Source organism: Schistocerca nitens, chromosome 8, assembly GCF_023898315.1.
Source record: "Schistocerca nitens isolate TAMUIC-IGC-003100 chromosome 8, iqSchNite1.1, whole genome shotgun sequence".
Classification (NCBI taxonomy): Eukaryota; Metazoa; Arthropoda; class Insecta; order Orthoptera; family Acrididae; genus Schistocerca; species Schistocerca nitens.
This window is the reverse complement of record NC_064621.1, coordinates 602255930-602270119: the sequence shown is the minus strand read 5'-3', so window position 1 is coordinate 602270119 and position 14190 is coordinate 602255930. Positions and strand designations below refer to the sequence as shown.

At 38.9% G+C, this 14190-nt stretch overlaps 1 protein-coding gene across 2 annotated transcripts in view; it reads left to right on the top strand.

Moving 5' to 3' along the window:
• Positions 1–369: 369 nt before the first annotated feature.
• The window catches only part of LOC126198426 (coiled-coil domain-containing protein 130 homolog), a 109104-nt gene continuing 95283 nt past the window's right edge, over positions 370–14190 (top strand). For both annotated transcript variants that reach the window (XM_049934734.1, XM_049934733.1), the window contains exon 1: positions 370–512. The gene's annotated coding sequence lies outside the window, so the exon portion shown is untranslated. The remainder of the gene's footprint in view (positions 513–14190) is intronic.

Here is a 14190-nt window from a genome sequence, read left to right as displayed (position 1 = left end):
TTACGTGGTATTTTCTTTCTTTACGTTGTATTGGATTTTTCTTTTAAGGCTAGTTGCAAAAACAGACCACAGCAGTTTCCTGCATTGCGATTTAGTGTACTGAACTGAAATATTTTTCGCAAGAGGGTAGCCGCTTGCCACTGAACGTTCTTATGCAGACGCGTAGATGGCGAGCCAGCAGTAGACTGGAACTGTGTCGTGTGTACGCTCCAGACTTGCGGTAATTTTATTGCGTGCACGTATTTGTGCGGAGATATCTGCGCAGACAATTTGTTGCTTGTTTACCGAACTCCACCGTTGATTAATAGCTTTGAAATTTGTCGTCTGAGTACATTAGCTTCACACTGAAAGTCTTTGGTTCATTTTGAAAACATTATTGTTTTGATTTTGACACCGTAGAATAACAACGAGATAACCATAGTCTAACGGACAGTTCGTGGAGATCCTGTAAAAGTCGTGTTTTGTGAGAGGGGTGAACCTCACATGAGTATTATTTTACCCTTTTTAATAAGGTCAGTTCATAATAGTGCGAAATTATACTCTTTCAAAATATTGGTGATTATCAAATTATTATGAAGAACCTTAAACACTCTAACTTGTTCGTTATTCAGGGGACAAGTATCAGTAGAATGATTTTAACTAATGGATGCATGTACCGTTAAATCATAGAAACAATTAATTTAGTTTTCCTGTCCCTACTTCATCCTAGTTGATGGTTTGTGATTTTGTTGGATGAATGAGAGCAAATGATGCCTGACTCCCCATAATGTATATTGTTAACGCATTTATTTGCTTAGTTTCCCGTTTCATTTAAATATAGTGGGGTCAAAAGTAATTGGTGTTGAACAAGTTATTGCACAATACATTTTACAGGATTTAGGCCTGCAGAAATAAATAGTATCACACTACTAACCCATTTGCAGCAGACTTATTTAATTCAGCTCTTGATGGTCTAACAACTCTGATGATGGATTTAGTGCTTTGGAGAAATAAATTACATCTGGTAAAAGTTGTCCAAAGTATTTCAATCTACAGCCCTAGTATTGTTGGGTAACACAAGGTAACTGAAGCTCATATAAAAGAAACTGGAAATTTTATCAGAGATCACAACACGCCCAAGACTAATTACAGAAGATGTTTCGAGAACTTCACTAATGTCACTAGAGAAAAAGAAAAGGAGGTTTACAAGTGGGCGACATACTTCCAAGGAAAAGAACATGACAGTATAGACTGTGGTGAGGGCAGTCAGAAAAACAGTAGAAAGATTCAGTTATGAATTCAGTGAAATATAACAAATAAGTTCTTGATATGAAAGAGTGTGAAAAATTGTACAGTTGTCACCTTATGTCTGTAGTGATTAAACTGAATTAGAATGTCTTGCTCATAGTTTCCTTACATAAGATTTTCATAAGAGGATAGCATGAGGTGAAGCAAGGTTTTAAAACCTTCAGAAGCGATAATTCTGCATAAGAAACAAATTTCACGTGTCATTTATTTGTGTGATGCCAAGAAACCTATCACCACTGTGAACTAACCACCAATCAATACTCATTTTACAACGAAAGCCTTGAATATTTTAACCTAATCCTTTTCTAGACCTGCAGCTACCTTTCGTCATGCAACAAGACTAGAGATATCTGAACCAAAATCCTTTGCTTACTATTTAAATTAGTATTTTGTCAGCCACACAACTTATGATATAGGATACATTGACTTAATTCAAGGAAACACATAAGCTATATATACACCCAAATAAATGCATACACATTTTTTTAGTGAGGGGAGGATATATGGCCAACTGTGGCATTGTAAGTTGAACCATCTTCGCAGTGCCTTAAGTAATTTAGGAAATACACATTATAAATATCCAGACCAAAGTGATGAATGAAAATTTGTACACCACTATGTCACCCTGGCGCAGTGGCTTTGCACAACTGCAAGGGCTACCCTAGCACACCTCCCTCCTCAGTCCAAATTCCCATTCATCTCTCAGCCCAATTTGTGAACTTTAATTTAGGAAAATCTGAATCAGTTCCCATGGACATACCATAGCTCACTCCCCAGTGGACAATACATATGCCACACTTGAATGTTACAGCCACCATACCACATCCTGCAGCAGTCCAGTTACAGCTCTTTCCAATCCTACATTGGCAGGAACTGTCATTCCAACATGTCCACTGGTCTCACCAACTCCCTGGCCTGTCTTCTGGTCCCCTTCTCTTTCCTTTCCTCATGTCTTCTTCCCATTTCTCTTTCGTCCTGACCTTTAATGTCACTTTTCTCTATATTTTTGTGATCATTATGTTATTAAGTGCTCATTTTGCTATAGTAAATTACATTAATACTTGTTCCATAGGTCATGAATACGACGTTTTTTAATGACATGGAACTTGTCAATTTAACATAAGTTTTCATTACACTTTTTTTTCGTAGTTACTACTTCATATCTAAAAATTCGCATATTGAGTAAAAGGAGTTGTCATTCAGAAATTCTTTTAATTTGTTTTTAAATACTGGTAAGCTATGTGTCAGACTTGTAATACTATTTGGCAAATGACCAAAAATTTTTGTGTCAACATAAGTCACCCCTTTCTGTGCCAAACTCAGATTTAACCCAGAATAGTGAAGATCATCCTTTCTTCTAGTGTTGTAACTACGCCTTTTGCTACTATATTTGGATTGAGATGGGTTATTAATAACAAATTTCATAAGTGAATATATGTATTGAGAAGGTACTGTGAATATCCTGAGTTCCTTAAATAAATGTCTGCAAGGTGATCATGGGTGGACTCCAGGTATTATTCTAATCATGCACTTTTGTGTAATGAATACCTTTTCTCTTAGTGATGAATTATGCCAAAATATGATGCCAGTTGAGAGCAGCAAAAGAAAATAAGTTTTAGTAGGCGAATTTACTGAATATGTTTATCACCAAAATTTGCAATAACACTAAGAGCTTAAGTAACTGAACCTAACTGTTTCAGCAGGTCATCAATGTGTTTCTTCTAATTCAATTTCTCATCAGAGCACACACCCAGAAATTTTTAATAGTCTGCCTTATCAACAGACTTCTGTCCAAGGTTAAAATTTATCAATGGTGTTATGCCATTTACTGTACAAAACCGTATATACTTCATTTTCTCAAAATTTAGTGAGAGTCCATTTGCAGAGAATCACATAATAATTTTCTGCAAGGCATTATTTACAATTTCCTCAGCTAATTCTTCTTCTTCTTTTTTTGTGTGATTACTATACTTGCATAATCAGCAAAAAGAAATAGCTTTGCATCTTCATGAATATAGAGCAGCCATTCATTAATATGTGTTAAGAACAGCAAGAGGCCCATGACTGAACCCTGTCGGACGCCATTCTTAATACCTCCCGAGCTAGAAGACTCTGCTGATTTTTCAAACTATATGTACTGTCACTGAATTACCTCTCAGCAGTCCCACCTCCCTCTCTCCCCCCATCCATCCCCATCCAAACTGCCACATTTCTTTCCTCTTAGTTCATCCCAGGTGCCTCATTCCTTTTATTTCCTCTCATACATATGAGGTTGTGCGTACTTTCATAAGTAGTCTGTGTCACTGGGTGATTTCGGTGGGTATGTTTATGTGTCAGAACGTTATGATGGCCTACTTAATGTTATATTGTTTACCTTTAGGATGCTAAACATGAACAGTTTACTGTGGCACGACTTCTACTGGTCCTTGTACAAACATGGATGATGAAAGTCTTATGCTTATGTCACATGATGTTGTGAATTTGAGATTCCAGATATCTACGTCTACAAAGATACTCTGCAAACCATTTACCCTGTGCCAATACTTGTCATTTCCCCTCCTGTTCTGCTTGCAAATAGAGCGAGGGAAAAACGACTGTCTGTACACCTCCGTACGAGCCCTAATTTCTCATATCTTATGTTTGTGGCCCTTACGTGCAATCTGTGTTGGTGGCAGTAGAATTGTTCAGCAGTCAGCTTCAAATACCAGTTCTCTAATTTGTATCAATAATGTTCTCAAAAAGAACATTGCCTTGCCTCCAGGGATTCCCATTTGAGTTCCCGAAGCATCTCTGTAACACTTCCATGTTGTTCGAAACTACCGGTAACAAATCTAGTAACCCACCTCTGAATTGCTTCAGTGTCTTCCTTCAACCCAACCTGGTACAGGTATATAGGGGCTGTTCTCAGAACATCTAAACTGGTTTATGCATGTACAAGTCTTACATTGAAACTGTCAACTATATGCCATATGATATGTGTGCTGACTGCAAACTGTGACAAAAAGAAATAGCGCTTCAGGCCTTTTTATCTCATCAGGTGTCTGACTGGTTTGATGTTACCCACCGTGACTTCTTCTCATGTGGCGACTACTGCTTCCCAATACGAGAGGGGCTGTCAATTGAAAACCGAACAACTGCCACAAGGGACCATGGAATGGTTCCAGTCATGATCAATTCCTGTTTCATAAAAAAAAATACTTGGCCACTGACAGATCCACATTCACACCTACTCTTGCACTTTCTCGTCTGACTGAAACTGATGTCCATGCATGCCTTTCTTCAGATGGGCAAAGATGTGATAATCGCACGATGAAATATCCAGACTGTATGGAGGATGTTGCAGTGTTTCAGCCTTTGCCTAATTGACGTGCGGTGACAGGCATTGTCGTGCAACAGGATGATTCCATCCAACATCCCAAGGGCAAATGGTAAACACAATAGTGGAAACATCCCACATCTCCCATACCAAAAAAAATTCAAAGCTGTTCCCATAAGGTCATGATGACCCCCTCCTTCGAGTGCAGGGGCCCTTTGCTTGTCCAGTTCCTCAAGCATTCAATGCACAGTGCTATGAAGACACTTTGCAGAAATAGTGATGCATCATAAAGAAGAAGAACCCAGGAATGCTGTCAGATGGAATCATCCTGTTACACAATAACGCTCGCCCCCACACTGCCAATAGCGTGAAGGCTACACTTCAGCAATTTGGTTGGGAAGCACTGCAAAATCTTCCATACAGCTTAGCTCTTTCACCATGTGATTTTCACCTCTTTGCCCACCTGAAGGAAGATGTGTATGGACATCGGTTTCAGTCAGAAGAGGAAGTGCAAGAGAGGACACAGACATGGATCCATCAGCGGCTGACTGCATTCTGTGAAACAGGAATTGATCATCTCGTCTCCCTGTGGGATAAATGTCTTAACGTGTGTGATGGTTGCTTTTGAATGGGACCATTCTATGGTTCCATTGTGGCAGGAGTTCAGTTTTCATGTGACTGCCCTTTATATTTAGTTCTTAATGAAATTAGTCATTAAAAATAGCTCTCATTTTCAAACCATCAGCCGAATTTAAAAAATCAGTACTAAAAATAAGAATAATCTTCACAAAGATTTAAAATCACTTACTTTGGTCCAAAAAGGTGTCCATTATTCAGGAAAATACATTTACAATAACTTGCCAGCAGCTATAAAAAGTTTAGCTACTAGTGAAGTCAGTTTAAAAGGAACCTAGAGGATTCATTAGTGGCCAACTTCTTCTACTCCACTAATGAATTTCTTAGTAGAATCAACTGATGCGTGTTTGTTAATAGTGTGGTGGTATTTGTACAGCCTGACTTCCGTACAAATTCAGTGCAGTAATAAGATTGTTGCTAATAAGTGTTGTAAAGTGATTTTCTGCTTGGTATTTGTTACCTTGTAAATGAAAATATGTTTAATTTTTTTTTTACTCATTTGTTATTGATGAATATTATTTAACTTGGGATCTGTGGAAGGTACCTATGTTAGCATATTTGTTTCTCATTATAAATGTTTAGTTTGTATTCTTGTTTTCCTGACATGTTCTACATCCCAGACGATCTCCTCACTGTGGATCAGTTGGAATGAAAAGTACATCTAATTTAATGTAATCTTCATCTCCGAGTACCACTTTCACCCAGTCTCCCCAATTATATGTTGGATGTTTTCCCATCTCTGCCTTCCCTTACTGTTTTTGGTAGCTATGGCCCCCTTTAGTACCATGAGAGTTATTCCCCTACATGTCCTATTATCTGGATGTATTTCAGTCTCTGTCTTCCCTTACAGTTTTTGTCAGCTTTGGCTCCCTTTAATACCACAACAGTTATTGCTGTACACGTGTCCTATCATCCTCTCCCTTCTTGTAGTCTGTGTTTTACACATACTACATTCCTTGCCAATTCTCCAGAGGCCCACATAATTTATTATCTTATCAGCCCACGTAACTTGCAGCATCCTTCTATAACACCATGTCTCAAATGCTTCAATTCTTTGCTTTGCTCCTGGACTTCCCAAAGTCCGTAATCACTTTCACACAGTTGCTACAGGTTAACATTCTCAGAAACTTCTTTCTCAAATTAAGGCCTGTATTTGATTTTAGCAGATTTCTCTTAGCAAAGAATGCTCTTTCTGCCTGTGATAGTCTGTTTCATACTGTATGTCCTCCTCACTTCATACATGATGCATTATTTTGCTTCCACGATAGTCAAATATCTTCTCTTCATCTACTGCATGCACTCCAGTTTTGATGTTAAATTTAGTGCTAATCTCATTTCTGCTGTTCCTCACTACTTTCATATTTCTTTGGTTTGACCTCATTAGACTTTTCACCCCATTCAGCAGGTCCTGTACTTCTTCTTCAGTTTCATTGATGATGGCAGTGTTATCAGAAAATCTTATGATAGGTACCTTCCACCCTGATCTTAAACCTCAGTCGTAAAACATTCTTTTTTTTCCATCACTAGTTCTGTGATGTACAGATTGAACAGTGGGGAGAAAAGACTGCATCCTTGCTTTACAGCCTTTATCCGAGAACTTTTTCAGTTCTTATTGTTCCCTTTCAATTCTTTTACATAATGTATATTACCTTTCTTCCATGTCACTGACATCTATTTTTCTCAAAATTTCAAGCGTCTTGACCATTTTATGTTGTCTAACGCTTTTTCTAAGTCAACAAATCCTGTGAAAGTGTCTTTATTTTTCTTAAGTCTTGCTTGTTCCATTATGGAGTTCAAAGTAATAACTGCCTCACTGATGCATTTAATTTTCCAAAAGCAAAACTAGTCTGTTCTAATGTGTATTATGTTTGTCAGCAACAAGGATGTATGAGCTGCTCAGCTGATTGAGTAGTAGTTCTCACAGTTATTATAAATGGAAAGTACAATACTGTGTGTGTTCTGCAGTATTAATTTGTTTCATTAACCAATTTTTAGCTTATAAGTCAGTCACCAGACTTTAACTGACTATTGTGCGATGATGGCTGTGTGAGCCAAAAACCAGTTAGGCCTATCTAAATAAATTAATGTTGTTGTATATCCACAATATTGTGCTTTTCACTTATAATTTTGAAGTTGTTTTACCAAGAAGTGATGGAAGAACCAGTTAACATGATAGTTGTCACATATCTTAGTCCTTACTATCTTTGGGGTGTGTGCAAGATATTTCTTCTAAATGATGGTACATCTCCTGATAAGCCCATACACACTAACTTCAATCATGTTGTTGCAATTCTCCAAAGATTTTGGAAATACTGAAGGAATGTCATTTGTACCTCATACTGTATTTGATTGCAAGTCTTCTACAGCTCTGTCCAACTCTGACTCTAATTCTAGATCTATGTCTTCCACATTGACACCCATTTCTTCTTCTGTCACACCATTAGACAGTTTAGAAGCCCACTGTGCTCCTTACACATATCCTCTTCATACATATTAGTCTGTTGTAAGGTATATGGCAATGTTCCCTTAATCAAATTACATTCAAAAATGAGTCGTATATTCCTTACATTAAAAGCTGTATGTGTACCATGTTTATTTATAAATGAAACAATAGATTTTCTGAGAGAGTTTGTTGAAACCTGTGGTACTTATTGCCAGGCAAGACGCTCTGTACATAATCCTGAAAGCAGAAGTTGCCAAAACATTCATGTCTTCCAAACCAGCCAGAATGTCACCTTTACAATTTTATGACAACCTACCACTAGATGATAATGTAAAGCTGTTTAAAATCAAGTTAAAGTGGCTTGCTATTGCTGTGTTTGTCATAATGTTGTAATGACCAATGCAGTTTTAACTTACAATGTCATATATTGATAATCTTCTGTGGACTTACATCTGTAAATAGTGTGATGTGTTGTGCTTCAAAACACTTGTTGCTTCATAAATGCACTCCACTGTCACTTTCATGAAAGATTGTTGCCTATTCTGCTTTATGGAGTGGACATGCCTCCAATTTCCAGATTATTGGATGGCGTTGCCTGTCAATACTTTGTTTCTGTTCACAAATTGAACATAACTCCTCCAGTTTAAGTGTGTGTGTGTCAGCATGTGAATAGTCAATAAACTTTTTTGATTCTATAGTACTTGTGTCCAGCAACAAGCCTGTCATTTGTCAAATTTGTTGAAATCGGCAGTATTTTACTTTCTGTATACCTGCAGTTCACCAAATGATTCCTTTATATCTCCGCCAATTGATACATCCCTTTCATTTTGTTTCATGTCTTCCATGTGACCCAGCCATGCTTATTCCAGTGGTGGGGAAGGAATTATAATTTTCCAAATGATTGGTGTTTGTGGTATACAGTACATTCTAGAATCCCGTGTCTGCTACTCTTCTGAGCACTATGTATATATATTTATCAGCAAATAATAATTGTAAGATTGTAATTAAATGTAATGTAAGTGTAGGCTAAATGGGTCATTGCGTTTTTCCCCCTAAATGGAGAGAATTAGAGACTTCAAATGCAACATGATTGTAGGCTCTGTAAATTATCTCATTTTGTTGGCCAAACTTCGTGCAAGTTAAATTCAGTCAGGTACACAGTTAATGATGTTAATGTGAAGTGTCAGAGAAGTGCAAAATAGTTTTTTTGTGTCCAAAGCATCAGATTACAAGTTGAAGGAGGAAAAGGTAAGGGAATGGACTGTGCTATACTTATGACTTGTACAACACAAATTCACAGAGCATTTTAGACTGACTAGCCAAGAAGCCGGTTACATCAACTGTTAGGAGCTGCTAATGTGAGGTCCGTGAGCGTGCACTGAGTGGGGCAATCAGGGCAGAGATAAATGTCTTTAATCATCTGAAACTCGCCACAATTGCAGAGGTTAGATGGTATTGGGAATCTCCATTTTAGAAGATTTGTTTTTTATCTTCTTGTTCCTGGCTACAGTCTATTAAGAGAGTTACACAATGGCCAGTGGCTTGTTCTTCTGATGATAGGGTTCCATGCAGAGCTGATCTTCTGAAGTTGAGCACGTCTCCAATTCAGGCTGAGTTTTGTGTTGAGAGCTATCAGTTGCTCTGAGGAAGCGATTTCTTGATTTCAGCCTTTTGGCAGGCAGTCAGATGCCATGTATTGAGTGTTGTTCAGATGAGGAGGACTTCATTTTCACTATGGGGCCATTGTCTTTTGTTGAATTGCCATTGGAGCAGTTCCACCCAGACAGTAGACCTCATCAGTATGTTTTAGGCAGCTGGTGAAAAATCTGCACATTTTGTTGCGTGCATAATCGACTTGTTTAGCACAGGTGAATTTGTGCGAAGTGACAGACACACAATAAGATCAGCATGTGTGAAGTAGTAGTGTCATTCAGTGTGACTGGTTATTGGTGTAAATATTAAAAAACATTGGGACCAGTATACTGCCCTGAGATGACCATTTTCCCATCCTTGCCACTCGCTTCTTCTGCCCTGGAATTTCATTAAGGACATTTGATTTTTGAGGAGGCCTCTGATAGCCTTTGTCAATGTGTACGTTTTTGTTATAGTGCAAATTGTTTTGACCAAGAGTCTAAGATTAACCGTAGCATACCCATTGCTAAATCTATGAGAACCACATTTGTGATTTTGCTGTTTTCAAAGCCATTGTCGATGAGTTGTGAGAGATTTATTATTTAAAAAACTGTGCCTTTTTCTGCATAGAAACTGGCCTCTTGATGAGTGAGAAGGGTTAATATCACATCTGAAATTGTGATGTATCTTCTTTCATACGTTTTGCAGAGGTAGGTGAGGACAGATAGGAGATGGATTCAAAAATTTTCGGGACTGGTGCTGCCATCTGGAAAATAGGAGTAGTAGATCTTTGCACCACTAGACGGCGAGAGCTGCACTGAGTCAGTGTTCGGAGTGGCATTCAGCTGGCAGGATGTGTTGCGGGTCCACAGTGATTTCCGTAATACTCTGCATTTGGTGTGTGGCGATTTTACGATGGATCTGTGAATGGAACAGCGTGTGTATCAAATTCTGTGCAAATCTCTGGAAAAGTGCTACGGAGACCGTTGCAATGATTCAACAAGTGTTTGGGGGACAGAGTATGAGCCATACACGTGTGTTTGAGTGGCATGCTCGGTTCAGGGCCAGCCGTACAGACGTCGAAGATGATGCTCACACTGGAAGGCCTAATAGCCGCACAACACCAGACATTGTTGCCAAACTTCAACAATTGGTTCTTTCGGATCGACATCAAACCATTCAAGACACTTGCGGATGAAGTGTGTATTGGTTATAGGACATGTCAATGAATGTTGACGGTGTCGCCGCAAAATTTGTGCCAAGGATCTTGACTGCCAATCAGAAGGCACAGCGTGTTGAAGTGTACACGGACCTTGGTCAGACCGCATCTGATGATCCAGCCTTTTTGTCACAGGTTATCACCAGCAACGAGAGCTGGATTTACAGTTATGACCCAGAGACAGCAACAATCATCCTAGTGGAAGAGCCCGGGCTCTCCAAGACCCAAAAAAACAACAGCAAAGTGAAGAGAACAATCATCATTTTCTTTGATACCAAGGGAATTGTGCACAAAGAATTCACCCCACCCAACCAAACAGTGAATCCTGCGTACTACTGTGACATTTTGCGACAGCTCCATGAAAATGTGCGGCAACGACGGCCCAAACTTTGGCTTCAAGGGAACTGGCTGGTGCATCACGATAACGTGCCCTGTCACACGTCCTTGCTCACCAGGGCCTTTTTGGCCAAAAACATGACAGTTGTGACCCACCAACCGTACTCACCAGATCTGGCATCTTGCAACTCCATGCTATTCCCAAAACTGAAACTCAAGTTGAAAGGCCTTCGGTTCAACACTGGAGAGGATTCCAGAAGCATCGCTTGCAGTGACAAACACCCTCAAAGAACAGGACTTCCAGAAATCGTTTGACCAGTGGCAGAAGCACTGGGACTGGTGTGTTTGTGGGGATGAGAACTATTTCAGTGGTGATAGTGACGATTAGTCCAAAGGTAAGGTTTTCAGCAGATGGCAGCACCAGTCCCAAAAATTTTGGATAGCACCTCATATAGGGTGGATGCTTCCAAGACCAGTATGCGACTTTCCCTATTTTAGAATAGCAATAATTGTGAGTTTCCTCCAAATGTTAAGGAACATTCTAGTTAGTAGTCAACTGCTGAAGAGCTCTAGTAGCCACTGCTTTGTTTTAGCTCCAGAATGTTTAATTCAGTCTGCTGAGGTATTGTCCAAGCCTGCAGCGTGCCTTACTATTCTCCTAGTAATTACCCCATTTAGTTCTTCACTACTGAAGGGTGAACGGTATTAGTAGTTCCTTCATCTGCATTTCTAGTTAGTTTGAAGTTTTTTTTAAAATATATTTGCCGTTTTTCAGAAGCCAGCTGGCTATTTGGTTAGTGTTTATTGGAACATGGCGTGGAGAATGTGTCGGCTAATGATTGAGGCATGTCAGGAGCTTCAGTGGCTTTTGTCTGCTTCATCTTGTATCTATTTCTTTGCTTATCTTTATCTAATTTCCTCTTGTGGCAGGAAATATTGAAGTGATTAATTGTTAGCCAGCAGAATTTTTTTTTCTAAGAGAAGGGACTGGCTTTGAGTAGGAATGTATGTCTTTTCAGATATGTAGTCACACCTGCAGCCTTTTGGGATGGATTGTCTTGGGCTCCTTTTAACTGCTCCAATACATGGGTCGCAGGTCTTTAGTGTTAGGGTTATTTCAGCCACAGGATTACACAATAGGCTTTGAACTTCTTCCATTTTGCTTTTTGGTAGTTATACCTGTGCCAGAATTTGACATTTTGTGGACAAACAGTGTGCATTACTTGGCGTATTTTTGGCCTATACAGGAGGCAGGAGGGGAGGAGGAGGACGTGGAGGTTGGTATTGGAGGCCAAATATCTTTTAGGCACTGATGTCTTAAATGGGTGCACAGAGTTTATTATGAGTGATCAGCTATTAAGTTGTTTGTTTCAAACCATGGAATAACAGCCTCTCCATTGTTACTGCCTTCAGGTCAGCCCCACGGCGTGCTGTGACTGTTAAAATCTCAGATGATGAAGTTGACTCCATGTCTGTTGAAGTTATTAACTTTGTTTCTTTTAGAAGTCAGCATTGCATGTTTTTCATATCAAAGGCATTCTGCGGTCATTGTTCAGTGAAAAACACTTCTGTTTCTTGCATGTTTCTTAATTAGATCAGTAGGTTTGCTTTGACAACCACTGGACTACCATCTGTATGACCTTTATGCTGCTAGCTTCACACTATTTAGTTTTGATCTTTTTTGTTGTCTCCAAGTGAGGAGATAGATCAAATCGCAGTTGTATCTCTGACATAGGTCCTGCAATAGTTGTTGTTTGTATGTGCATAGAAATAATTTTAATTTTTTAACCTGAGAGGGTCCCTTTGGTAATCGCTGCTTTGCATTGATGAGATGCTTCTGGAATGAAAAACTTACCCATTGCACACTGTTAGCCAGGGGAAGTATTGCTACATCAGCTATGACGTACTCTTCAAATTGCATATAGACGACTTTTTTTAAAGCATTATAAATCAGAATATTATCAGTATATCAGTAAAGAAAGCAGTTACTCTGAAAAAAAGCCTTTACTGAGCTGCTGTTCTTATTTACTAGTCATTTTGGTAATTTTACTGTTTTTAGAGAACCATCCAGTTGTGTACATTTTGAAAAATTGTATCCAGTGTAACTCTCTGCTTACTAGAAAATCTGTACAGCATTGCCTACCCATGTTGTTTAAATTGACATAAATTAACACTATTTTGACTACTTGTGATGTGAATGACTTTCAAGATATAAATGCTTTTAAAATTTACAGTTAAAGTTTACATTTTAAAACACAATTTTTATACTTTCACTGGTGGCTTTTGTTCTTATTGCAAATTTGCGCAGGGTCTACTGACAATATCTCAATGTTTCGGGCAGACAGGTTTGGTGCACATCTTCTCCTTTTCTTAGCTGGTGGTTTCATTGCTCATCCTGGATCAGGTACTAATAATGAATTCATTGACTTCTTTACCCCTGCTAGTTGCTTTCCCAAATTGATGACGAAAATCCGATGTCTTATTTTTTATTGGCAGCCAGCATCATCCAAATTATGTATGCATTCATTACAATTACATTGATCATATTGAACAAAAACACCAATGACCAGTGCATTGTTTTTCTCTTCATACTGTAGAATTGCGCCTCCTGCTCCATGGTGTCAATGCTACCCTTTGTGGCTTTGTATGTCGTCATAACTTCAGGCTTCTTCACTTGTGATGATGACACCTTTGGCTGGTCACAAAGACAGCTAAGGAACAAAAGAGGCTATCATCACATTTGGTTGAAAACACATCCTTTCAGTGTAATAAAATCGGCAGGCAGTTCACCTTTGTTTTTACAGATAGTACCCACTATTGTCAGATCTTTTGACAACACGTAATTAGCTAAATTGAGAGTTGTAAAAAAATTATCACAGGGTATATTATGTCCAGGGTTTACACAAAATTCTCTCCGGCAAGTCGCATGGCTCTGGTTTCTTCCTCTTTCCTCAAATACACTGTCATCTTCCAGCAGTAGCTTGTTGCACTGCTACAAATTGCCCAGAACTTTATTCCATACCTACCAGGTGTTGATGGGATGTATTGTTGAAATGGACAGCGACATCAAACTGTGACCAACTGTTCATCGACAGTCGTGCACCATCTTGAAATGTAGGCATCCTTAAGGGTAATTTCCCACATCTCAGAAACTTCTCTGATTAGTTCAGTTTGTCAGTTGACCGATGTTCAGATCAAGCTGCTGCATTGTCAAAGCACAACACCCACAGAGTAGCATGGAAGTGGTTGGAAGACATAATTTCAGCGAACAGTGGTCGGCCATCCTCAATGCTCCAAAGGCGACTGATATGTTCATTTCTT